General features: G+C 39.3%; 1 long non-coding RNA gene across 2 annotated transcripts in view; it reads right to left on the minus strand.

Moving 5' to 3' along the window:
- Positions 1 to 27,852, minus strand: part of LOC138445349 (uncharacterized) — an 84,262-nt gene that overhangs the window by 25,827 nt on the left and 30,583 nt on the right. Inside the window, exon 3 of one of the 2 annotated variants that reach the window (XR_011258818.1) lies at positions 15,866 to 17,283. The exons of the other annotated variant lie outside the window; for it this stretch is intronic. This is a non-coding gene — a long non-coding RNA (uncharacterized lncRNA). Of the gene's footprint in view, positions 1 to 15,865; positions 17,284 to 27,852 lie in introns of those variants that run through there. 2 annotated transcript variants of the gene reach the window in all.

The raw sequence follows: 27,852 nt of genomic DNA on the forward strand, positions 1-27,852 counted from the left end.
ATTTTACTCCCCTTTGCTATACGATAACATGTATGCACCTGCACTGTGCTGAAAAGGCTTATTCATGCAGTCTGGAATTCTGCCTAGGGGGCTTTTATTATAAACGGCAATTAGTTTTTTGCCCAGTTCTGTTCCTCCGGCCGGAGTGTGCGTGTCGTCTGTCTCTTGTGTGTGTCGTCTGTCTCTTGTGTGTGTCTTGTTCTGTGTCATTTCACTCGTAATCTCCAACAGCCTTGATTCATGGACCTAACATTCCAGGTTCCTATGCAGTATTGCTCTTTATAGCATCAGACTTTACTTGCATCACCAGTCACATCCACAGCTGGGTATTGCTTTTGCTTTGGCTCCATCTCTTCATTCTTTCTGGAGTTATTTCTCCACTGATCTCCAGTAGCACCTACCGACCTGGGGAGTTCATCTTTCAGGGTTCTATCTTTTTGCCTTTTTATACTGTTCATGGGGTTCTCAAGGCAAGAATATTGAAGTGGTTTGCCATTCCCTTCTCCAGTGAATCATGTTTTGTCAGAACTGTCTACCATGACCTGTCTGTCTTGGGTGGCCCCACATGGCGTGGCTCATAGTTTCATTGAGTTAGACAAGGCTGTGGTCCAGGTGATCAGATTGGTTAGTTTTCTGTGACTGTGGTTTTCAGTCTGTCTCCCTTCTGATGGAAAAGGATAAGAGGCTTATGGAAGCTTCCTGATGGGAGAGACTGACTGATGGGGAACCTGAATCTTATTCTGATGGGCAGGACTATGCTCAGTAAATCTTTAATCCAATTTTGTGTTGATAGGTGAGGGTGTGTTCTCTCCCTGTTGTTTGACCTGGAACCAAACTGTGGTGGAGGTAATGAAGAAGGCCTTTGAAGGCCTCCTTCAAAAGGCTCCATGCAGGCACTGCTACACTCAGTGCCCCCAACCGTGAAGCCAGACACCGCCAACACACACCTCTGCTGTAGACTCCTGGACACTCACAGGCAAGTCTGGGTCAGTCTCTTGCAGGGTCACTGCTCCCTTTGCCTGGGTCCTGGTGCACACAGGGTTCTGTTTGTGCCCTCCAAGAGTCTGTTTCCCCAGTCCTGTGTAAGTTCTGGTGGCTCTGTGGTGGGGTTAATGGCGACCTCCTCTTACAAGAGGGCTTATGCCATACCCAGGTCTACTGCACCCAGAGCCCATGCCCCTGCAGCAGACCATTGCTGACCTGTGCCTCTTCAGGAGACACTCAAACACAGTTCTGTCTCAGTCTCTGTGGGGTCTCTGGATCCTGGTGCACAGGACTAAACTGAACTGAACTAACACCTTAATGGAACTTAGGGCCTATGACACTGACTTAGAGAAAACTTGGAAGATCAAAGTCAAGATGATTTGTTATGGCAATATATTAAGCCAACTTTCATCTCAAGTTTTCTGGTAATATGCAAATGAAAGAGTAGCTTGCAGTGAAGCATTAAGTGAAATGCCCTCCTAAAATAGTGTTGAGAGATTTTACCACAATTATCTTCTTCTTTTTTTTTTTTTTTTCTGATGAGAATCTGAAAGGTGTTATGAATAAGATTGTTGTTGTTTAGTCACTAAGTCATGTCCATCTCTTTTGCAACCCCACGGACTGTAACCTGCCAGGCTCCTCTGTCCATGGGATTTCCCAGACAAGGATACTGGGGTAGTTTGCCATTTCCTCTTCCAGGGGATCTTCCCAACCCAGAGAACAAACCCACATCTCTTGCATCACCTGCAGGCAGATATCTGCAGATATCTGCAGGCAGATACTTTACCACTGAGCCACCAGGAAGCCCTGAAGAGAATAATGTACACTTAAGTGTATGTTTTTTAAAAAAAAAACCAAGTATCTCCTTCTTCTCTAAAAATTATTTTTCTGCCAGGTCTCAAAAGCAAGTTTGGAATTTCCTTCAAATTGGTTGGTCAACCAACACCTACACCACCATCACCACCCCCAAAAAACCCCTACAATTATGTTCTGAAACACAAGTGTCTTCATCAGCATCATTTCAGGTCTAAGAGGATTCTTTTGGCACCAACAACAGTGACAGCAAATATCATTTACAGAGAAAAGACTGAGGCCTAAACAAGTTCATGACATGGCTCTGGGATGCTCTGCAGCTTTATCACCTACTCAAGTCACATTTTCTTTCGTTCCCCTTTTGGTTTGAGCCACTTTGACTTGCACTTATTTAACCAGCTTTTCCTTCTTAATCCCTTTGGGAAAACTATAGAAAACTGCTATTTCTCCTGTATTGTTTTTATTATATTTCTAATCCCCTTTCAAGGACTTGGCTGGTTACAAGAAATTGGAAAAGTACAAATAAATAAACCCCAGATGGATCCCATGTAACATGTACACTTCCAGTTATTTGTTCTACAGGCTTCAGCAATACGTGAACCATGAACTTCCAGATGTTCAAGCTGGTTTTAGAAAAGGCAGAAAAACCAGAGATCAAATTGCCAACATCCACTGGATCATGGAAAAAGCAAGAGAGTTCCAGAAAAACATCTATTTCTGCTTTCTTGACTATGCCAAAGCCTTTGACTGTGTGGATCACAAGAAACTGTGGAAAATTCTGAAAGAGACGGGAATACCAGACCACTTGACCTGCCTCTTGAGAAACCTATACGCGGATCAGGAAGCAACAGTTAAAACTGGACATGGAACCACAGACTGGTTCCAAATAGGAAAAGGAGTACGTCAAGGCTGTATACTGTGACCCTGCTTATTTAACTTATATGCAGAGTATATCATGAGAAACGCTGGGCTGGAAGAAGCACAAGCTGGAATCAAGATTGCTGGGAGAAATATCAATAACCTGAGATATGCAGATGACACCACCCTTATGGCAGAAAGTGAAGAGGAACTAAAAAGCCTCTTGATGAAAGTGAAAGAGGAGAGTGAAAAAGTTGGCTTAAAGCTCAACATTCAGAAAACAAAGATCATGGCATCCGGTCCCATCACTTCAGGGCAAACAGATGGGGAAACAGTGGAAACAGTGTCAGACTTTATTTTTTTGGGCTCCAAAATCACTGCAGATGGTGATTGCAGCCATGAAATTAAAAGACGCTTATTCCTTGGAAGAACAGTTATGACCAACCTAGGTAGGATATTAAAAAGCAGAGACATTACTTTGCCAACAAAGGTCTGTCTAGTCAAGGCTATGGTTTTTCCTGTGGTCATGTATGGATGTGAGAGTTGGACTGTGAAGAAGGCTGAGTGCTGAAAATTGATGCTTTTGAACTGTGGTGTTGGAGAAGACTCCTGAGAGTCCCTTGGACTGCAAGGAGATCCAACCAGTCCATTCTGAAGGAGATCAGCCCTGGGGGCTGTTTGGAAGGAATGATGCTAAAGCTGAAGCTCCAGTACTCTGGCCACCTCATGCGAAGAGTTGACCCATTGGAAAAGACTCTGATGCTAGGAGGCATTGCGGGCAGGAGGAAAAGGGGATGCAGAGGATGAGATGGCTGGATGCCATCACTGACCTGATGGATGTGAGTCTGAGTGACAGGAGTTGGTGATGGACAGGGAGGCCTGGCGTGCTGCGATTCATGGGGTCTCAAAGAGTTGGACACGACTGAGCGACTGAACTGAACTGAACTACTAATAAAGGTCTGACAGTGTGCACTGGTTTAAAGGACTTAAAGTCATGCTAAATTGAGACATTGTCTCTGCCAGTCTTCTGGAAATTTCTATCTGAAAATAAGAAGAACATGGAGCAGGGGCATTTCTGGGGATGTTTTTGTGACTCAGTGACAACCTGATTTATATATTTCCATCTGAGGACATCTTGGAGCATTAGATAAAAGATAGCACAAGCTACTTTGGTTTCAGCCAAGTAGGTGGGTGAGGAAATCGTTGAATTATATCAAATTGCTAGTTGGCTGGGGTTGTTTTTTTCCACTCAATTCAACCTTCTATGGGTTTGCTTCTCTAAATCTGTTCCTAGTCACAGCCATATTTAGGAATTAGATCCATTTTTCATTTCGTGACTCTTGATTCCTGATTCATCTCAGTCCACATACCCTGGCAGGCATCCACTTACACACACAGGCCGTGCTGCAAATGTTGCTTAGTAAATTAGATGTTTGGCGTGCCAAACACACTTTCCCTATACAAACCATGTTACAGATGGTGGTTAGTTATCCAGTCCAGACAGCAAATGCCTTTATATACACCATACAGGTGAATGATGGCATTGAAGACCTTAGAGAGGCTAACCCTGCTTAGAGATGTTCAGAGTGTGTTGTTCCAGGGGACTAGTGCTCACTCACTGGGCCAGCATGTTGGGGCCCCAGGGGGAGCCTTGAAGGAGGAGCCAGCTTGCTCCCCTGGAGGTTCTGAACTAGGAGATGGGCGGTCACAGCTTGTCCAGAGTGTGGGGTTCCCATAGCATGATGTTCACTCCAGAGCATGGCAGGAAGAGGGTGGTGGCAGTAGAGTTGCTGCAGCATATGGCTTTTCATTCAGGCAGGCTGCTTGCTCTCCATGCTAATGCTTTCAGGGTAGAGGTCACCTCAGATCAAGTCAGGATGCTGTCACCAAGGAGGAGGGGATGCTGGGTATTCGTAGGCAACCAGCAGTCTCTGGCCCCACACATGTCATTTCAACTAATTACAAACAGATTAACTCAACTCTATATGTTATTCACAGGGCGACGAAAATCCTGAATTAGAAAGCTTAACATAAACTTTCACTCCTGGAAGCATAGAGCTTTAGGAATAAAGAAACATCAACATCTGGTCAAATTCCAAAGCATTATAGATGTTTCCTTTTAATAGCACTCAGGAGACAAACCAGGATGTATATATTTTCGTCATCTCTTGCATTAGGAAAGGACCTCCACTTCCACTTTTAACTGACTTGTTTAAGATTCGATTTTCCCTCTACTCTGATTTCAAACTATTAAAAACAAACAAAAAGAGCTAGGCTAGGCCAAACTTGCAAGTGTTTTCCAATGGAAAATACGTCATGCTCTCTCAGAAAGCCACAAGCAAACCAGGTCTGACAGCTGACCTTGATTGATTTTTTTTCCCCTCTCTTTAGGTGGGAGGGAGGGGGAGAATTGACTTGTGATAAAATAAGAGCATTTAATTTTAAATTTTCCCAGGGTATTATGCTCTATCACTGATGCTTCTCTATTAGTCTATTCTACCACTGCTGGGAGAAGGAGGAGTCAAGAATAATGGGTTTCCTGTTCGGGTGCTTGGGCAGAGAGAGGAGCAAGTGAAAATGAGTTCAATATTAGACACATTTAGCTCATTGAGCCTATGGGATATGCACATAGTTAAGCAAATTGAAATGAAGGCCTAGCACTCCAAAGACACATCCAGCTAGAGTCACTTTGAAAGTCATAAGGATATAAAAGTTAAAGTCTGGCACAGATGTGATTATCCAGGAAAAGACAGAAAATAGCAGAGGACAGAACACCATCATTTAAAGCAGGGCTTCTCCAACTTGAAGTGCAAGCAGGTCACCTGGGCATCTTATCAGAGGCAGATTCTGATTCAATAGGTCTATGGGGCCTGCCAAATTCTGCATCTCTAATCAAAGCTCCCAGGATTGGTTGATGCTGCTTGACCTCAGATTACACCTAGAGTTGTCAGGATTTTGTGAACAGCAAATACAAAGCACACACACACACACACACACACACACACACACACACACACAATAGACCCGAACTAAAATTGGAGAAGTTGTGTGTGTGTGTGTGTGTGTGTGTGTGTGTGTATGCTCAGTCATGTCTGACTCTTTGTGAACCCATGGATTTCAGCTAACCAGGCTCCTCTATCCATGGAATTTTTCCAGGCAAGAATACTGGAATGGGTTGCCATTTCCTTCTCCAGGAGATCTTCCAGATTCAGGGATTGAACCCGAGACTCTTGTATCTCCTGCATTGACAGGTGGATTCTTTACCACTAGTGCCACCTAGGAAGCCTAGAGATGTGGAAAGGAAAGGAAAAAAGGAAAACCAGAGACTCAGGCTGAGGAAGCTGAATAAGGATATGATCATGTGTTTCAGAGGTCAAGACTAGACTGAACTGGGTATTTGGAAATGGAGAAGCCATGTGATGACCTGTAAAGCAGCTTAAAAGGCCACAGACAGACTTCAGTGCACTGAAGATTTAAGGAAGTGAAGACAGTGACGATAATCTTTATATGTCTTAGAGAAGCAAAAATATCAGCAGTGGCCTGAGAATCACCTTGGAGTTTCCCCAAGGAGAAGTGACTATTCTACTGTTGTCAAGGTGTCATGTGGTACTTTGAAACTGTCACTATTAAGGGCCTTAGTACTCTGACCAAGCAGGTTTAAATGTTGCAGACCATTTGTCTGTCATAATTCCTCCCCAGATTTCTGGGAGGAGGCTTAAACCAAAGAAGTATAATAAATCTACGTGGGTGGAACGTGTGGATCATACTCACAAAATTCTAACTAACCTATGTATACACGTGTGAAAAGTGGAGGAAACACATGAAAATGACAATAGTTGCATTATTACTGTGAGACTTAAGTAATTTTCAAAATTTTCTTAAATTAAAAGAAAGAAATAATTTATGTACATCCTTCATTTTTAAAATAGTTAAATATTTTGGATATATAATAAAAATCACAAAAAGAATATAAGATGTTTACTTGCTTCTCAGCTGCTTGATAAAATACACTGAATAATTTCTCCTTTCCTTTCCTGAATTAACATGGGAACAATATGATATTATGCATACTCTGTGATGATATATACGGACTCATTTATTTCAGATAGTATTATTTCCTTCCTATGACAAGTCACTGCCAAGAAAATGAAGTTAAAGAGTCTATTTGTAAAAGAATAAATATTCTTACTTGATAAGTATAGATAACTCACATTACAATTTATTCTTGGAGTCTTTCCCTTCCTCATCCATTCATTAATACATAATGCATTTCTGATTTTTTTTCTCACTCAAAAGCTGTATTTGGAAATCAGTTAATGAACTAAAGAAATCTGCAAAATTGTTTTTAATGGCATAAGAAAAACTCTTTGATACCATTATATTAATACTGAAACTTTTTCTGTTCTAACATGACGGCACAGATGTTTCTGTATTATAACTGAAGGTAAATTATTTAACCAATTTTCTTGGTAATTGGCAAATGGTACTGGTGAATTCATGTATTTAATCATGGACAACTTGATATAAGCCACTGCATATCTCTGTCTACTTTATTCTGTTAAAATCAAAAGCTTAAAGAGGAATATGTTCCTGGGAGTCTAAATGCCTTCAGGAAACTGTCTAGCTGGTTCAGAGTGCCTTCTACAGAGAGGTGGAAGAAGCACACAGCAAGACCGTCCGCAGTATGTGAAAAGCAGTTAGTATGCCTCCCAGCCGCTGATGTGTCATCATTCACAAAGCACTACAAATATGTGAAAAGGTTAAAACGAAATTGTCTGCTATCACATGGCTCTGACCTAAATTTCTGCCTGGAAAACAACATAGAGGATATTTAACTTCTCATTTTCTATGATGTATAGAAAATATTTATCAGCGAAAGTAGGGAAAAAATGGATTGCAAAGCAATAAATTAGCTACAAAAGAGAGAATCTATCTTACCATACCCTTTCCCAAACTAAGTATTATCACTTCTTGAATCTTTGTCATTTGCTGACTGAAAAATGGTGTATCATCAATACTTTTACGATTGCAAGGCCCATGGATTGTTAACCTCAATGCATTCTCCCTCCCATTCCCTTCCTTTCACTCTGCTTCGCCTGATCCTTCTCAAACACTCCCTCCCTCCCATCCAAATGGCCCTACAGAAATGTTTTAAGATTAATATCCCCTTAATTTCTTTGGTCTCTCACAAAGTGGTACTGTAAAAATATCTCTTTCTCTGCCATGTGCTTTACCATGCTTTATAGTTCCTAGCGTCTTTTTTTATTTCTATGTTTATCCTTATATGGGCTTCCCAGGTGGCACTAGTGGTAAAGAATCCACCTGCTAATCAGGAGACCCAAGAGATGCAGGTTCAATCCCTGGGTTGGGAAGATCCCCTGGAAGAGGGCATGGAAATCCACTCCAATATCCTTGCCTGGAGTATCCCATGAACAGGGGAGCCTGGTGGGTTACAGTTCAGGGGGTTGCAAAGAGTCGGACATGACTGAAGTAACTTAGCCCATCCTCGTGTAGGAAGGGGACTTCAAACTGCATATACATTGTATGCTTCAATGAGTTTCAGATATAGGTTTGCATGACTGTAAGCTGGTGAGAAGATCTGCCCAAAATCTACATGCATGTGGATGCAAGAAGCCTTCTACTCTAAGAGAAGAGTGAGGTATGACAATGAGCTAGTTTTCAGAAGGGAGAAATAGTTTGACTGTAATATGGTAACTACTTGGGACTTCCCTAGTAGTCCAGGATTTAAGAAACTCCATGCACCCAATATAAGAGGCACAGGTTCCATCTCTGGTTGGGGAACTGATATATATCCTGCATGCTGCAGGGCACCACTGGAAAAAAAAAGAAAGAAAGAAAACTATCACAGTAGCTAGCATTGTGAAAGCGTTAGTCATTCAGGCCTGTCCAACTCTTTGTGACCCCATGGATTGTAGCCCATGAGGCTCCTCTGTCTATGGAACTCTCCAGGCAAGAATACTGGAGTGGGTTGGCATTCCCTTCTCCAGGGGATCTTCCCAACCCAGGAATCAAACCCTGGTCTCCCGCCTAGTAGGCAGATTTTTTACTGTCTGAGCCACCAAGGAAGCCCCTAACTTCCTACAGACTTATCTTAATCTTATTGTGAACAGTAACACTCAAGAAGAGAAATTAAAACTTTGCTTTCCCAAAAGTTCTATTTGGTCACAAACAGAAATGACTTTGTGCCTGTTCAACAGAGAGTAACAGTAAAAGGGGAGAAAAGTACTCCTGACAGGTCACATGACAACAGAACACCACTCTCTGCAGGACCTATGGTCTCCAATAGTCTTGCTGCTGCTGCTGCTGCTGCTGCTAAGTCGCTTCAGTCGTGTCCGACCCTGTGCGACCCCAGAGACGGTAGCCCACCAGGCTCCCCCGTCCTTAGGTGGATAAGAAAATGTTGGAGTGGAGAGAGAGGATAAAAATCAATGTCTGATAGAAACCAAATACAATGTATCCAATTCTCCTTGGGGACTCACAGAAGACAATCAACTTCATAAAGATCTAAAGTCAAGGAAAGAAAAGCCAGTAAAAATGTGTTTCAGGAACTTCCTTGGAGATCAAATGGTTAGGACTTCACCTTCCAATGCAAGGGGAGCAGATTCAATCTGTGGTAGGGGAGCTAAGAGACAACATGCCACACAACCAAAAAAATCAAAAAACAGGAAACAGAAGCAATATGGTAACACATTCAATGAAGACATTAGAAAATGGTCCACATTTTTAAAAAAATCTTTTAAAAAATGTGTTTCTTTTAAAAAAAAAATCTCATGGGATTGATTTTCATTTTGTGCAATTAATACATTTTGGAACCAAAATTCTCTTAGTTTCTGAAATGGTATATAGAAGGAAATTTCATTATGCTTAAATTTTAAGCCAGGTGTATTTGCAATTCTGGAAAAAATGTTTGCTGGTTTCTTCCCAAATGACTCAGCAGGTAAAGAATCCACCTGCAATGCAGGAAATACAGGAGATGTAGGTTGGTTCCCTGAGTTCGAAAGATCCCCTGGAGGAGGAAATGGCCACCCACTCCAGTATTTTTGCTTGAGAAATCCAATGGAAAGAGGAGCCTGGCAGGCTATAGTCCATGCATTGCAAAAGAGTCAGACACGACTTAATGACTAAACAACAACAAATACACATCAAACTAAAAGAGGGCCAAAAGTATCAGAAGAGAATATTATTTCAAGTGATAATTAAAGATCAGATCGTTTTTTAAATGGATGTTTATTTTGCTTTAGGAAAGTACTTTCAAATTTGCATTTGTGACAATAGTTATAAATCTATTTGTTATTTATCTGATCAATAGCTACTGAATTTCTCTTTCTGATTTAAATTCTCATCAGCACCCACAATTCTGTAATGTTTTTAGCATGGAACTTTCCACCAAGATTTAGAGCCATTTGCCTTTGAATATTCATGTGCTCAATCCCATCAGAAATGAGAGAGTATAGTAACACAAATATTATATATGCAATTCCACCTCTGAGGAAATGGTGTTCTGTTTTATTTTGTCTTGAAAATATTAATATTTTACTAAAATATGCCAATTTATTTGTTAGAAAAATATATAGATTCATCATTGCGGAAAAAAAAATCTAAAAAATCTGTACCATTATTTACCACAGAGTTACAGAGTTATGCTGAAGAACAAAGCCAACAGAAATCTCGAAGATCATTCTCGTTGGATATCCTTGTGCTCTACAGACAAGAAATGAGCTTATTGTTACCCTGTGATAGATCCAGCACTAGAACGTTAGCTTCCCAGCCCAGTGTTTTTCCCACGTTGCTAGAAAACTGAGTCCTTGGGTTTTTCCAACATCAGCTTTTAGAATGATGCTTTAACTGTTTCCCCTTGGGCTCAGAGAAGAAACAAGGTTCCCTTCTCTGTTTCACTACCCTGCCCAATCTTAAGCTTTGCCTTAGCACACAGCATATTCTTTTAACTATTGAGTTGTTAACAGGGAATAGCTCTTCAAAAATGTAGGAAAGTGAAACAAACACTACAGTGGGTGATGAGAATCAGGTGCTCACTTATCTCCATTGTTCCTGTCCATTTTCGAAGTTTTATCTCAAATACTTCTTAAGAGGAAGGACATTTGACTCATGCAACCTGGAAGAATTCTTAAGAGCATTTGGACTTTGTGACCTCCTGCCGTATTCCATTCTCTTCATTCTGAGTAAAGTTAACCACATATTGTTGACTAAAGAATTTTCTCTAGGCTTTAGACCTCTTCCTAAACTAAGTGGACCAATTTCATCTACACTCTAACATACTACTGTATGGATGAGCAAACGTCCAAAAGCTCTAAAGATGTGTATCAAGTCAGAAAGTTTTCCAATTCATTAACATTGAAGAGTGAAGCATGGTCATTATATTCACTGCCAAATTTCTAGGAAATTGACCAAGTACCTGACTTCGTAGTCATTGGTTATGAAGAAGAAAACTGGAGCAGCAAAACATAAAGCAGCTAATAACCTGATAGCAGTGAAAGAAGAGCCAAAGAGAAGACCAGAGATGAATTACAGCAAGGCCATCTCACTGTATCTGGTTGAGTAAGTGCTAGAATGGGAAATCCAAGATCAAGTTCCATGTTCCATGGGTTATGTTACATAGAGTGCCAGGAGCACTTGCAGAAAGCTTAAGAACTTTCTTAAGCACTTAAGAAAGCTTCCATTGGCTTTCCTTTCATTCCACAACAGAGGGAAAAGAAGATACTGTCAGAAAGTGCCTGGGCACCTTTGAATTTTTATAAAGATACAAGAGGCTCCTCAGGCTATTTATTACTGTGGTTGGATTTTCCACCGAGACCAGTTTTGCAGGTGGTTTTTCTAAAACAGCAAGCGTTGAGTCTTGCTGACATTCCAAGCTCTATCTTCATTCTAGTATATACTAAAAACTTCAGCATTGTCTAAGGACCACAGTTAGATTGCATAATATCCAGAGATTACCAAATCCTTTGTACAACCTCTAATTTTTGACATTTTCCACTTCGCTTTCAAACTTTAAATATGTCATTGCTATTTTTACCCCTTCTCTAGTTTATTTGGTCCTTAAAACTGTTGCTTAAGTCAATTTCTTCATCAATGGGAGAAAAATATTACAGAAAGAAGACTCTCAGATAAATATTTCCTAGCTAGATTCTGTCCAGTGGAGTTATAAGAGGTCCATGATGCAGGATACCTCTGAGCAAAGCTCAAAGGCTACATAAACATATGGTTTATAAGGTTTTGGATCTGTGAATCATAGCTATGCCCTGGCAGGGACATCAAGATGGCACTTTTATTGGTGTGTTCCAGAAAGGCACTGGACAACAGAAGAGGGGTATGCATCTGAAATTCAGAGCTGACAGAGAGGTGGAAGGGACTTACACAAGTCAAACAAGGGAGGTGACCAGGGAAAGTCAGTGGATTATATAGGTCCTCACTCTTAGGGCCTCCCTGTCCATCAGCCCTTTACCCCTGGTTTTTGGCCACTTCCCTAATATCGCCTGGCCTGCCAACAGCTAGCAGAGGCTACCCCAGGTAAACACGGAGACACTTATGTGTGGAAGTCGTGGTGGCAGCAAGATCAGGTTAGGTTTCAGTGAAGCCATTTAAGTCTCAGTGGAAAGTTTTTTTTTTTTTTTCTGCTCAATAACACATTCATACCAACTGAACAGGAAGCAGACAAGTTCAACACAAGTTCAACTTGCAACCCCACCTCTTCCCTGTGCCATGGTTTAAGACAGGCTGCAGGACCTAAACTTAGTTTCGCATTACACCCACACATACTTTGGCTCCATTGTAAAGAGAGGTCAGCAGACAGCATATAAAACATGAAATACAAATCAGAGTTCTTGTGGACACGTTGCCAGGAGATCTAATCACTGGCAAATTCTACCTCTCAGGACTGTAATCTTTGGCTCACCTCCGCTGCCTGCCCCAGATGGCCCGTAGGTGGAGAGTACAAGACCAAGCCCTTCTATATCCCAGGAATCATGCTCATCACGTTCTCAGTGACAAACAATCTGAAGTGACAGTGTGACAGCAAAAGCAGATGGCAGTCATAGTTTTAGTCATTTCTCATATTTCTCCATTGTTTTTACAAACCAGGGAGACGGCTGATGGTATTAGAAATGAGATGTCAGTGACCAGCAGGGAGGAGATTCCAGCAATAGTGAGGGAACAGGGGTGAACAAAGTCAGCTGGACATGACAAATGTCAGATTAGATCAATAGTCAAGTCATACACATGATAAATAAAAATGGCAGCGAAGTATAAGGAAGGGGGTAGACATGTATATTTGATGAGACCACACCAGCATTTCAAAGGTTCCTGACACAGAAAGGGAATTACAGGATCAAATAGAATCGAGAAAAACTGAGTTAAACAAAGCCAGATTTCTTTGTGCAGGATTTCTCAGAGCCTTTAGTGTGCTGTTGTGTATCAAGAAGCAATTTCACTTTTTATTATGGACATTTATTAACATCTCATGGGACATGTCTTCATCTGATAAATACTAAACAGTTGCAATATTGTAAGATTTCTATACAATATGAAGATTTAAGAAAATAATTACCAATATTTCTATTCATCCCATTATTTTAAGTTCCACCATTTGTTTGAGTAATGATAGCACTAAAGGATCCAACAGACAATGTTAGAAAAACATCTAAAAAAGTGAAAAATGATGTAAAGCAACTAAATTTTGATCTAACAATTGACCAATAAACCATCATCCTTATAAAGTCAATGCTTTCAAAAGCAGAAAGTAATTTCTAGAAAATACTGAACATGATTGAGTAAAGATTTACAATGTAAAAGAACTTGCAGGAAAACTGCCAAGGGGAATAACTTATATGTGGCTTCAGAAGAATTATGTAGTTGATGAAAGACTGTAATCGGTAATGTGATTATTATATTGTCTCCAATAATAGCTACTTCCTCATTAGCTCATATATTAAGATGCTCACTTCCTTTAAATAGTCACTGATGTCTCAAATATCAGTTTTTTGGGTTGCGTTTTTTTTTTACTGTAACAATATGGGGAAAGACTACCCCTGAGATTAAAAAACAAGAGGCCCATGAACATACCTTGTCATATACTTTTGAAAAGTTGAAAATCTACAAAAGAAAATATTAATAAAGTAAAAAATTTTAAATGATAATAAATTGTTCTCTTGAAAAGAAATGGAAAATGTTTTAATACTCTCAGCAAAGAAGTGTTTTCAGAAATGTAGACCTGAATATTATTCAAAACTATTTTGTTATTTAATATAGTTTGTAGACTGAGATAGACAAGCCCTTGTGAAAGTATTTTTGCTCACTCACGTCCATCTCTTTTGTGACCCCATGGACTATAGCCCTCCACGCTTCTCTGGTCATGGGATTCTCCAGGCAAGAATACAGGAGAGGATTGCCATCCTCTTCCCCAGGGTATCTTCCCAACCTAGGGATCGAACTTGAGTCTCCTGCATTGCAGGCAGATTCTTTACTGTCTGAGCCACCAGAGAAGCCTAAGATAAGCCCCTAGGAAGCATTATTACCTTAAATTAGTGAAATTTTAATTAGGCAAATTTGCTTCATCTCTGAAATATAAGTATGTTTGTATATTTAGTTACCAGAACAGTGGTGTGAGATTGGGATGTTGACAGTGAAAAAGAATGCCTGGTTGTGAATTTTGCTATTGTTATCGAATTCCTATGGATTTTTAAACTTGCTCAATGGTAATGTGGGCTTCCCTGATAGCTCAGCTGGTAAAGAATCTGCCTGCAATGAGGGAGACCTGGGTTTGATCCCTGGGTTTGGAAGATCCCCTGGAGAAGGGAAAGTCTATTCACTCCAGTATTCTGGCCTGGAGAATTCCATGGACTGTATAGTCCATGGGGTCACAAAGGGTTGGATACAACTGAGTGACTTTGACTTCACTTCACTTCACTTCACTTCATGGTACCTTAGGGCTTCCCTGGTAGCTCAGTTGGTAAAGAATCCACCTGCAATGCAGGAGACCCTGGCCTGATTCCTGGGTCGGGAAGATTCCCTGGAGAAGCGATAGGGTACCCACTCCAGTATTCTTGGACTTCCCTTGTGGCTCAGCTGGTAAAGAATCTGCCTGCAACATGGGAGACCTGTGTTCAATCCTTGGGTTGGGAATATCCCCTGGAGAAGGAAAAGGATACCCACCCCAGTATTCTGGCCTGAGGAATTCCAGGGAATAAAGTTTGGAGAAGGAAATGGCAACCCACTCCAGTATTCTTGCCAGGAAAATCTCATGGATGGAGCAGCCAGGCAGGCTATAGTCCTTGGGGTTGCAAAGAGTTGGACATGACTGAGCAACTTCACTTTCTTTCTTTCTATGGTACCTTAGAACATGAGATTCTGACTAGCTCTCTTACACACACAGACATAAGTGTGTATTTATGTATAAGTATGTGTATGTGTGTGTACCTATGTGTATGTGCACTCCTTGGTTCTTTCACTTATACTGTATTGGAGGTCAAGTTGTATCAATGCATGTAAAGCTGCCTTATAATGTTTTAGATGGCTGCTTAATAGTCCATCTTATGGCTATTTCATAGCTTAATTAACTGGTTGTCTGCTTTCAAAATTTTAGATTTTATTGGATTTTGTTTTTGCTTTCAGTATTACAGAAATGTTACAAAATATGTCTGTAGATACTTGAATGTTTCTGAGCATATTCATGTGATTAATTCCTAAAAAATAAAACTGCCAAAGCAGAGTCTGTGCATTTTTGAGTTAGCTAAATATTTTTAAAATTTATCCTTAAAACAGGTTTTTACACCAAGGCTAACTACCCTCAAGACAACCTGATTCCCCTTTTCTGTATCTGGCTCTTATTTCTGGACTCCAGCCTGTTCCATAAATTATTGTAACTTTACAGTTGGCTTTATTTTCTCTAGGATGAGTTTTCTTTCCTTATTCCTTCCCATTCTGACAATTTGTGCATGTTTATTTTCTCATATGAAATTTAGAATCAGTTCAAATAGATCTAAAAACTTAGCAAGAATTAATATACTTATGACACGGAATTTTATATTCAAGAACAAGCTATGTCTTTCTATTTATTCACCTGTTTTATATTTTCAGTAGCATTTTTAGTTTTTATTTATATAAATCTTGCACACTTTCTTTTTATATTACGTCTAAGTGTTTTATCTCTTTCTCTCTATTGTCTCTAAATGGGACATTTCCTTCTGATATATTTTTTACCCAGGTACATGAAAATTTTTTCTATTTTGGCTTGTTAATTACTAATGTTTTCTTAGTTGTCTTATGGATGTAAGTTTTTCAGCTGATTATCTTGAATATTCAAGTATATGATTATATCATTTGTAAGTAACTGTCATTTTACCTCCTTTCTAATTTTATGCACTCAAGTTTTAAAACTTATTTAGTAGCATTGGCTAGTATCTCTAGGACAAGAACAAAAAAACATTTTAAACTCTACAGCCCGCTTGTATACCAAACTCCCTAACAATATTTCATAAATAAACACCTAGGTGGTGGAAAATTTTTGTCTTCCTCTCCCATGATGATGTCTCACTGTTCAGATGCTTCTCATTTCTAGGTTATTTATTATCCTAACTTTGAGGAAAAGGGAACAAAGAAGCAGTTTCTTTTTATGTAGCAGTTTTACCTAAATTTTCACCCCAAACTCTTTTTGGTAGATTAAATTTAAAGTTCATGTTTCTATAAAGAAACTACAAGTCTTAAAGCTCCAGGAAGCTAAAGAAAACCTCTGACCCTTTTGAAGCATTCCATGGGATTTTAATGAATCTCCTCTGTTTTCAGTGGTTTGGATGTTTGTGCGGAATACTGAAATAGAGAGCTGCTAGTGTAGCAAGATAATCAATTGAGAATTAATTTTCTAACATCTTAAGATAATAGCTGAGCTTGAGATCCAAGTCTGGTATTCCCTGACACAGAAAGTAATTTGTGACTTTGGTGTTCAGGTGTGAAACAGAAGATGTAAAGCCACCTGAAGGCAATTCATCATCTAGTGTGTTTTTTTGGAAATATGAACTTACTAGGAAAGGCTGACACAGAAAGGATGAATATCCTAAGACTGGGAAGAGATCAACTTAGAAGGGGCATCCCCTCCTACAGCAAAGATTCGTACTCCATTTCCATGCTGCACGTAATGGGGAATGGCTGTGTGACATCTTAGCTTGGTTTTTGATACGGAAGAACTAGGGCAAAGACTAATATCATCAAACTTTGCTTAGGAGATGCAAGCTCAGGGCAGTTAGGATAAGGGAAACAGGGAGAGGGAGTGTGGAAAGATGAGAAACAATGTGATACAATGAATTATGAACTGAATCCCACTTCAGAAAGCATGAAGATATCACAGGCTGCTTAGCAGGCACGTTCAGTTGGCATGAAGGTCTTCTCCTGGTGAGTTTGCAAGGAGGAACTACACTTGTAAAAGTCCACATGGACCAAAAAAGACAGGTAATTGATCTTGGCTCTCTCCCATTTCTCAGTGGTCAAGATTCTCCTCCTAGAGAGGTAACTCTCTGAACTTCTGTGTTTCTCTTCCACTGGCCCTTGGTGGCACTCGGAAAATCATATTCCATATCGTGCCAGATGGTATATCATCCAAGCCTGAAATACAGGGGCAGTGATAGTCAGATGGAGCATCAGCCAAGGGAGGTAAAGGAGGAGACAACTGGGAGAACTAGAAAAGTCATACAAGGTTTGTGTTCCCATAGAGTGCAGGGCCAGGCCTGAAAGCAGCAACTGCAAAGACAACCACAACTGTGCTTCAGTCTCATTTTTCATACATGTCTTTGTATGATCCTAGGGATCCAAACCTGACACTTCAGAGACCAGAGGCTCAGAGTCAGATTTAATAAGATATTTTTGAAACAGGGCAATGTGACATCTCTTCCCATTAAAAGTTGGGAAGGAAATTCATTATCAGTGTACTAGAAAAAAATACAGCACAATCATATGGCATATAGCAAGGGCTCATTTTACTGATTCAAAATTCTTTCAAATTCCCATGAACCTTCCTAAAATTGTTCAAGGACAGCAATAAAGAAATTTGTTGACACTCCTCACTTTGATTTTAGAAGAAAGGAGCAAAAATATCACAAAAAAGAACTTACCTGTCTATTTCTATAGTCATTCTTACCTTCATTTAATTTTGAGATGTGACCTCCACTTTCTAAAGAGCAGTGTTACAACAAGAGCTTAATATGTGCTAGACATTTTCATTTTTTCATTTGATCCTCATGATAACCCCTTATGGTTGTATTACTTGTCTATATTTCATAGAATCTAAGTGTAGAAAATGAGATCTTAGATTAAGTTGCTCAAAGTCACATTGCTGGTAAATAGCACAGACAGATCTTAGAGAAGATGATGAAAAGTGCCCAAAATAATCAATCACTAATGCATGTGAAACAATCAAAGTGAAGAAAGCACTAAGAATTACAGACTATTTTTCCTTACCTGTTATGAACCTTAAGGAAAATTTAATAATAACTTTGTACCAATTTGAAGTTAATCATATGAGACTCTTTTTTCCTTTCAGTGAGACACTAGCATTATTTTTTAAAAAAAGAATTAGCACCAAGTAATAAACTTTTTTTAATATTACTCAAATTAATAAATCCATCATCTGGAGAGGTCAAGCGTACATCACGACCAGGAATTGCAAAAGGAACTGCAATTTTAAAATTTGATCAAGTTAAATGTTGTCTGTTTGTTGCAGATAAAAAATGACATTCACAAATGAAATGGTCACATCTTTTCAGCATGAGTCCTTATTTTTCAGTATTTATTGTACAAGTATTGTGTGTCATATTATGGACTTTATTGCAGACATTCATCATCACTGGATATGATGTTGAAAATGGGGCTTTGTTTTCTTCTTCCATGTTGGCTCAGAAAGGGCAGTCACACACATGTGAATGGACTGAGCATGACAGTGAATCATGGAACAAAGGACTATCATTACTATTTAGCACAAGTGGAGAAGGTTTCATTTGCATAATTACCTAACTTTTTTTTTTTTTTGTCTCACAACTTTTTTGTCTCACTACATAGAGTAGTCACTGGGATGTTTTTGCTAATTTAGAAAAGTAACTCTAACTGTGATGAGGATGCCTTGGAATGTGGCTTAAAGAGGTGCCCTTCAGGATAAAGCACTTGACCTTTTAGAAAGGGCAAGAAAGTTTTTCATTTTTATATGTAAGTTTGCTAAAAGAGAGTGCATTATTATTATATTATTATTATTATTATAAAGCCTATTGTACTTTCTGTTCAGTCATAGAAAGCTTTGAACAACACAGTCAAATGTACACAAATGCATTAATCTCAATATTGATGTAAGATCAGTGTGATGTATGAGTGCTCGGTCATGTCTGACTCTTTACAACCCTATGGACTGTAGCCCACATGGCTCCTCTGTCCATGGGATTTTCCAGGCAAGAATACTGAGTGGGTTGCCATTCCCTATTTCAGTGGATCTTTCCGACCCAAGGATCGAACCCAGATCTCCATGTCTCCTTTATTACAGATGGATTATTTACCTCTGAGCCACTGGGGAAGCCAAACTCAATATTGCTCTGTCTCAAATCTATAAGACTAGCTCATATTCACCAGAAGCAATTTATTCTAAATTGCCCAAATATACACAGAAAAATCCATTCTTATCCCAATGTCCTGATGTATTTATGATAAAGCAAGGAATCTGCTTTTTTCTTTCCTCAATTTCTGTTGAGTATTTATCATGTGTGGTATGAAAACAAAAAATGTGAAAAACAAAGAAATGATGTCTTCTAAAGACAGAATCAAAAACCTCATTTTGACATTGCCCCTATAGAACAGCCAGGGTGATTTTCCTATAATATAAATCTGATCACATCAGTCTTCTAAGTGAAGCCATTTGATGACTTCGCACTTCTCTTATCGAGCAAACTCACATCCTACTTGTAGCCATATGACCCCTTGAGTTAACAGTCCAGCCACACTGCCCACCTGACATGCCACTGTGCTTCGTGCTCTTTGCTACCTTTTGTCCTCAGCTGACCATACTGTCCATGCCTATGACACCTTCTCTACCACTGCCTCTCCTACCCACATATAGAAGACAGCACTTACTTGCCTTTTTGCTTCTCAGTCTCCTCCTATAAGCTGTAAGTTCCCTGAAAGCAAGAACTGGAATTTGTGGCTTAATGCCTGACATATAGTAACCGCTCATTTACAGAGTGCATGAATGGAGATCTTACTATCCTCGAACTACTTACAAGCGATTAACATGTGACAGGGCAACTGTTGAGGTTTCTATTAACCTGTAACAGAATAATCATATGATATTTTTATTTGCTTGACATCTGTTATGGTGAAGGATAAGTGGTTCACTGTTCCATTTCCCAGACTTCCTTGAAGTAAGACAAGACTAGATATATGACCTTGAGAAGTTACTTCACCTTTCCATGCCTGAGTTTCCTCATCTGTAAAATGAAGATGCTTTCTTGTGATGTTGTTGGAAGGATGAAATGTTAATAAAGCATGAATCTTGTTTAGTACTGGGCTGGAAATATAGTAAAAACATCATAAGTGTTTGCTATTGTAATCAGTGCTTGTCACACACAAAGACTGACAATAAGTCTTGTTTCACATAGAAATTTTCACCTGCACAATTATCTCATTCTTTTCTCTCCACATGGAGAAAGAGCATTTCTAAGGTCCTTTCAGCTCTAAAATAGGTTGTAAAATGTCTCCAGAAAATTATGCGTTTGTAATAACCCAGAATGAAAGGCAGCAAGGTGGGAGAGACTCTCAAGATGGCCTTGATGGATGTAAAGAACAGGGAAGCAGTACAGTCCAAAAAAATTTTCCGAAACAGCAGTTAAGGGGGATCAAGGGCAGAAAAGATGATTTGACAAAAAGCATTGCATTTTCATTTCTTCTTGTTAACTGTTTCAGCTATCAGAGAGGAGATACCCTCATGATGACTTTAGCCTTTGTGTGTTGGTAATTTCAATTATCTGCACAGACAGAGGGAGACAATAAAACAGTTGGTCTCTAGTCTCCCTGTGGAAATAGAAAGGATCCTATTGTAGAACCTACAAAACCACTGTCAAATTAAGCTGAGTCATTTAGGATTGCATTTGGTGGCATGGAACAGAAACCAACCAGAGCAGCTTAAACAAGCAGAAAGCTATAGATCTCATTTTACAAGGACTCTACAGGTGGAAAGTCCACGGCTGAAACAATTGTTCAAGGAAAAAAGCTCTTACTATACCATATTTTGTCATCCTTAACATGGGATCCTTTGTCTTATGATCACAGGATGGCTGCTGCACCTTCATGTATAAAGTTCTCATTCCAGGCAGGAGGAAAGGAAAAGGGCAAAGGACGACAGACACATGTCAAGTGAGATTTTTCACCTTTTATTAGAAAAAATGGGATTTTATTTTTTGGAAGCTCCACCAGTAGACTTAACATTTCATCAGCCAAGAATGGGTCATATGACCACCACTAGTTGCAAGGAATTTTGGGCACATTGCCACTTTAAGCAAAAGCATGGAATTCTTATACCACAGAGACAGATAAAATAGACTCAGTGTAGGCAACTAGCATGTCTACCACAAGCCTCCTAGTCAGTAAAGTAAATTAGGCTAGACTAACACACAAGGAAACACATAATATAAATGTTGTTTAGTGACATCTGAAGGCTGACAACAAGACAACAATTCTACAATTACAATTCTACATTACTTAGAAATTAATCAGGACATGGAAGCAACCTAGATGTCCATCAGCAGATGAATGGATAAGAAAGCTGTGGTACATATACACAATGGAGTATTACTCAGCCATTAAAAAGAATATATTTGAATCAGTTCTAATGAGGTGGATGAAACTGGAGCTGATTATACAGAGTAAAGTAAGCCAGAAAGAAAAACACCGATACAGTATACTAATACATATATATGGAATTTAGAAAGATGGTAACAATAACCCTGTATGCAAGACAGCAAAAGAGACACAGATGTATAGAACAGTCTTTTGGACTCTACGGGAGGGGGAGAGTGTGGGATGATTTGGGAGAATGGCATTGAAACATGTATAATATCATATAAGAAACGAATCGCCAGTCTAGGATCGATGCAGGATACAGGATGCTTGGGACTGGTGCACTGAGATGACCCAGAGAGATGGTATGGGGAGGGAGGTGGGAGAGGGGTTCAGGATTGGGAACATGTGTACACCTGTGGCAGATTCATGTTGATGTATGGCAAAACCAATACAGTATTGTAAAGTAAAATTTTAAAAATAAATTAAAAACAGAAAAAAAAAAGCACATTTTAATGTTAAGTACCCCGTGGTGGCTCAGATGGTAAAGAATCTGCCTACAATGCGGGAGATCCCTGGTTCGATCCCTATGTTGGGAAGATCCCCTGGAGAAGAGAATGGCAACCCACTCCAGTATTCTTGCCTGGAGAATCCCATGGACAGAGGAGCCTGGTGGGCTACAGTGCATGGCATCAAAAAGAGTCGGACACGACTGAGCAACTAACACGTACAAGCCATTTATTCAACTGAACTCCAGGAGTTGGTGATGGACCGGGAGGCCTGGCGTGCTGCAGTTCATGGGGTTGCAAAGAGTCAGACACGACTGAGCAACTGAACTGAACTATTCAACTTTACAGTTATACTAATTAAGACATAAGAAATGTCTTATATTTAAAGAAATATATTCTTTAAACCCCCCCAAAAAAAGAAATTAATCTGATTTAACCTTCCTTCTGCTTCGACTCCTTGATCTCCCTTGTTTCCTGCCCCCTGCCCCAAAAGAAAATTGTGTTTAGCACACCAAAAATCTATTACCAATGAGCCAAAAACTTTCCAAATAGATTTATATGCCATGTTACTTAACATTTTTCAAGTTAACAACTCTCAATTTTTTCTACTCAATTTTCTCAGATCTTCATAACACATTTCTATGTTAAATTTGTCACAGTGTCTCTCAATTTCTTTCCTTTCTACCATTACTCTTCTGAGAGTGACAGAAGTAAATGTTCCCAATTGTTAAGTCCCTGGAGATTCTAGACTGTAGGATCCACAGTTACTCCTTTGTCTTTTCAATATCTTATGATATTGAAATATAAAATATAGGGAAGCTTGGTATAGGGGATGCACAGCATATATAAAGGAAATCTCTAGAAGTAAATACTGTGTTGACTTTAAAAAGAAAAGTGAGGAAATGTGAAGGCCAGCAAGTTTCCTATGTGTAAATATGCACCTAATTCAAAATAGTTGTATAACATCATCTAGGAGATATTCAAAACATAATCCAAAGAGATAGCCCTAAATATCCAAAGCTCTACATTTTCTAAAACAAGAAAATATCCAGAAAATTCAAAGCCAGAATTCTTGTATCAGAAATTGCCCTTGAACTTGGAATGCCAAAATAATATCATGAAAATGGGTGAAAGCTTGACACAATCTGCTGAGAGGCAAGAAGAGAATCTGGCAGTTTACGCTTATATTTTGGCTATTGATTATTTCCAGATAACTTAAGGAAAATTGACTGTGCAAATCAGATTCTCTAGATTTTAGGGATGATCCAACAGGCTCCAAATGCTCCTTTACACAATCACTGAGACTATACATATGTGAAGGAGTGATAATCACATAGGAATTTGATCAAAATTTTAGCCTAGGATGAAGAAATATATTTAATCACTGCTACAAAATCAGTTTCATTAGTACAGAAAAGTTGTTTTCACTTTGATAAAAAGACAAAGCAATCCATGAAATCATAGTGTAATACTTGGACACATACAAGTTACAAAACCGCTCAAACCATTCTCTGCAATCTAACAAGAAAAACAGGTATTTGAGCATCAGGAAAGGTGTGTACTGACCTCATGCCTTCAAGGACAAAGAATTGTTTGCTCTTATTGTTGTTCTTGCTGTTGCTGCTATTGTTTTTTGTTTATTAATTTTCAATGTTCTCTTAATTTGCTGAGTAAAATATTTTTAGTTTCTCATTCCATGTTCTGGAGGTAAAAATACATCTACTATATAAATATAATTAGCCAAGTTCCAGGATCAGTTAAAGAAAATTAATGACACATTTGTCCAGATCACATGTCAGTATGGCTGGTTGAAACCAGGGTCAAAGAAAGCATACTCTGTTAATAACAGTAGAGAAAAAACAATGGAAGCTGATAATAAACCACTAGCCCATTGGAAGAGATACATTTAAACAGGACCAAAAGAAATGCCAATCTGTTGAGAATGAAAATCTGGAATCACTTTTCAGTTGGCTGAAAAAACAGAAAATACCAGTATATGCAAATGATAGAGTGTCTCTTAGCCCACTCTCAGATTCTGCCTCTAAAATGTAACAATTTATATTTTAAACTATGGTGCAACATCAAGTCTGCACTGTTGAGCTATTGATATTCACCATGGAAGAGACAATAGTCACTACATTTCCCAGCCATCTTTGCAGCAAGGAGGAAATGATATGGCTGAGTCCCCATTAATGGGGATTTGAGTTGAAGGAAACCTTCTTACTAGCCCAAGCCAATTAAAAAGTTCTGGTGAGTTGTCCACATTCCTCTCTGCTATCCACATGCCTAGAAGCCCTCCAAAATGACAGTTTCAAAGTGAAAGCAACCCAGATCCCTGAGTCACTGTTGGAACAGAGGTTCTGAACTGACTTGTTTGGCTTGTCTCATTCTGTGCCAAGAGCAGGACAGAGTTGAGTTGCAATTAAGTTTGAACTTATTTGAGTGTGTTCTCATATTTCTCTCCACTCAGAGGAATGAATGGTCACACTTGTGAAAATGGAAATTTTCTTTTCTCTTTTTTCATTTCTCTTTTAAAGAAAAAGGTTTTAAAAATTCATCAGTTTGACAAGTGAAGGACAATAAGTGCTCTTTGTCTTAACATGATTGAAACTGAAAGTGACGTCATTTAGTCTTGTCCGACTCTTTGCAATCCCGTGGACTGTAACCTACCAGGCTCCTCAGTCCATGGGATTCTCCAGGCAAGAATACTGGAGTGGGTTGCCATTTCCTTCTCCAACGCATTCATGCGTGCATGCTAAGTCGCTTCAGTTGTGTCTGACTCTGTGTGACCCCATGGACAGCAGCTCACCAGGCACCCCCGTCCACCGGACTCTCCAGGCAAGAATACTGTAGTGGGTTGCCATTTCCTTCTCCATTAATAGCATGACTGGTCACATATTAAAAAACTGATACATGAGTTCATTTAGCAAGTATTTATTGAACGCTGCTGAGTATCAGGTATAGTTCTAGGCATTTGGCATCTGACATATACATGTCAGAGAACCAAACAAATAAAGAGCACTGCCTTGAAGAAATGTAGATTTCTGTCAATTGCCAAATTATGTTGAAACAATACCTCTTTTTAAAAAATCATTCTCTTGATCAAATAGTTTTAAAAAATAATTTCTCCAACAGTTCAAATTTTTATAGTTAGTATGATCTTTATCAAATGGCATTACCTTCACCATCCCCATCTCCATAAAGAAAACCTACTAAATATATGTACCTCTTAATTTTCTATGAAATCAGAGCTTTGACTTTGACTGGTTACAACAATTCATATTTGTTTACCATAAAGTCTTTAAAAGTGAGTGCTATTGTTGGTTCTCACAGGTGTTCTTTCCACGAAGGTGAGATAGCAGCAAATGATGTCAAGAAATTAAAACAAGTAATGAGTTTAAGAGACTGGTTATGCACCTTCCTTGTGGGCATTTAAAGAAGAAAAAGGAAGATGTTTCTCATTGTAACACACTTGTATATTGTAACACTGCTTTGCATATTACTATCAAACCTGTCAGGTCTCATTTCAATGTTCTTAATAACTTCCTCATGTTTTGATCATAAGAGGTAGCAACCTGTTGCCAAGCTTGAGTATCTGTTCTCTTTCAATATGGAAGGACTGAAATTATCTGGTAGTCTTGAGTTCACTTACCTATTATCTCTTTTTTCTGGCCATGCTGCATGGCATACAGGATCTTAGTTCTTCAAACAGGGATTGAACCCATGCTCCCTGCGATGGAAGCGCAGAATCTTAATCACTGGACCACCAGGGAAGTCCCTCATAGAATCGCTCTTAACCTCAAATATTAAGTCTTCAGAGACACCTTGCCATATATTTACTGTATTTAAAGTATCAAGAGAATGAAAGATATTAGTAGAACCATTAACATAACAGAAAATTCTAAATTGTGTACACAGGCAAGCAAAACTTGTCACCACAAAATATCTCTTTGGCATGTAGACTATTTTGAGCTGAAAAATATCAAGGCCCAAAGGACTCAAGAAGGAATTTTGGCCTTCCTCCTAACTGCCTTAAAAAAAAATTTAGATAGAGGGCCTCTTCCAGAACAGAGCTATCACCAGAGATATCCATTAAGAATAAGGGCTAGGGTTGGTGGGGGGAACTCAGCAAGGCCTAGAGATCAGAGTCCACTCTTTGTCACATTGTCTCCATGAAGCCCAGCAAGCTTTTATTTCCCAAATAATTGCTTTTCTATCTTCACGTGGATAGTCTTTCTCCCCCTCGAAATCCCAAACCACTGCCGCTAACCTCCTCTTTTGTCTTTAGCTGAAGATAATATTTAAAGTGAGGTTTTCAGTCATTTTGGCAAATTTATCAGTTCTTCTGGGCCTCTCCCATGTATACCTGCTATTAAACTTTTGTTTGATGTTTTCCTGTTAATGTATTTCATGGCAATTTATTTCTTATCCCAGACAAAATATCCCAGAAGCATAGAGGAAAATTTCTTCCTCCCTGACATGAACATATTATTTTGAGGCACATTACTACTTGACTTTATTTTGATAAGTTGATGTCAAGATTAGAAAGCAACTGAACTCAGACAATGCTTGTATTTGGATTTTCCTGTGGATTATGACAGGAAGTAGACATTGGAGGTCATGATCTCCTAAAGCTTGGAGAATAGCACAAGGCAAAGGTTGAATTAAAATGTTATAATATTACTAGTAGTTCAGTTTAGTAGCTCAGTCATGTCCAACTCTTTGTGACCCCATGGACTGCAGCAGGCCAGGCTTTCCTATCTTCCCGTAGCTTACTCAAACTCATGTCCATTGAGTTGGTGATGCCATCCAGCCATCCCATCCTCTGTCGTCCCCTTCTCCTTCAGCCTTCAATCTTTCCCAGCATCAGGGGCTTTTCCAGTGAGTCATTTCTTCACATCAGGTGGCCAAAGTATTGGAGTTTCAGCTTCAGCATCAGTCCTTCCAATGAATATTCAGGACTGATTTCCTTTGATAGTCCAAGGGACTCTCAAGAGTCTTCTCCAACACTACAGTTTAAAAGCATCAATTCTTTAGCGCTTAGCTTTCTTCACAGTCCAACTCTCATATCCGTATATGACTGCTGGAAAAACCATAGCCTTGACTAGATGGACCTTTGTTGGCAAAGTAATGTTTCTGCTTTTGAATATCTAGGTTGGTCCTAACTTTCCTTCCAAGGAGTAAGCATCTTTTAATTTCACAAGCTGGTTTTAGAAAAGGCAGAGGAACCAGAGATCAAATTGCCAACATCTACTGGATCATCGAAAAAGCAAGAGAGTTCCAGAAAAACATCTATTTATGCTTTATTGACTATGCCAAAGCCTTTGACTGTGTGGATCACAAGAAACTGTGGAAAATTCTGAAAGAGATGGGAATACCAGACCACCTGACCTGCCTCTTGAGAAACCTGTATGCAGGTCAGGAAGCAACAGTTAGAACTGGACATGGAACAACAGACTGGTTCCAAATAGGAAAAGGAATATGTCAAGGCTGTATACTGTCACCTTGCTTATTTAACTTCTATGCAGAATATATCATGAGAAATGCTGGGCTGGAAGAAGCACAAGCTGGAATCAAGATTGCCGAGGGAAATATCCCTAACCTCAGATATGCAGATGACACCACTCTTATGGCAGAAAGTGAAGAGGAACTAAATAGCCTCTTGATGAAAGTGAAAGAGGAGAGTGAAAAAGTTGGCTTAAAGCTCAACATTCAGAAAACAAAGATCATGACAACTGGTCCCATCACTTCATGGGAAATAGATGGGGAAACAGTGTCAGACTTTATTTTTCTGGGCTCCATAATCACTTCGGATGGTGACTGCAGCCATGAAATTAAAAGATGCTTACTCCTT

The sequence above is a fragment of the Ovis canadensis genome, chromosome 8 (genome assembly GCF_042477335.2).
Source record: "Ovis canadensis isolate MfBH-ARS-UI-01 breed Bighorn chromosome 8, ARS-UI_OviCan_v2, whole genome shotgun sequence".
Classification (NCBI taxonomy): Eukaryota; Metazoa; Chordata; class Mammalia; order Artiodactyla; family Bovidae; genus Ovis; species Ovis canadensis.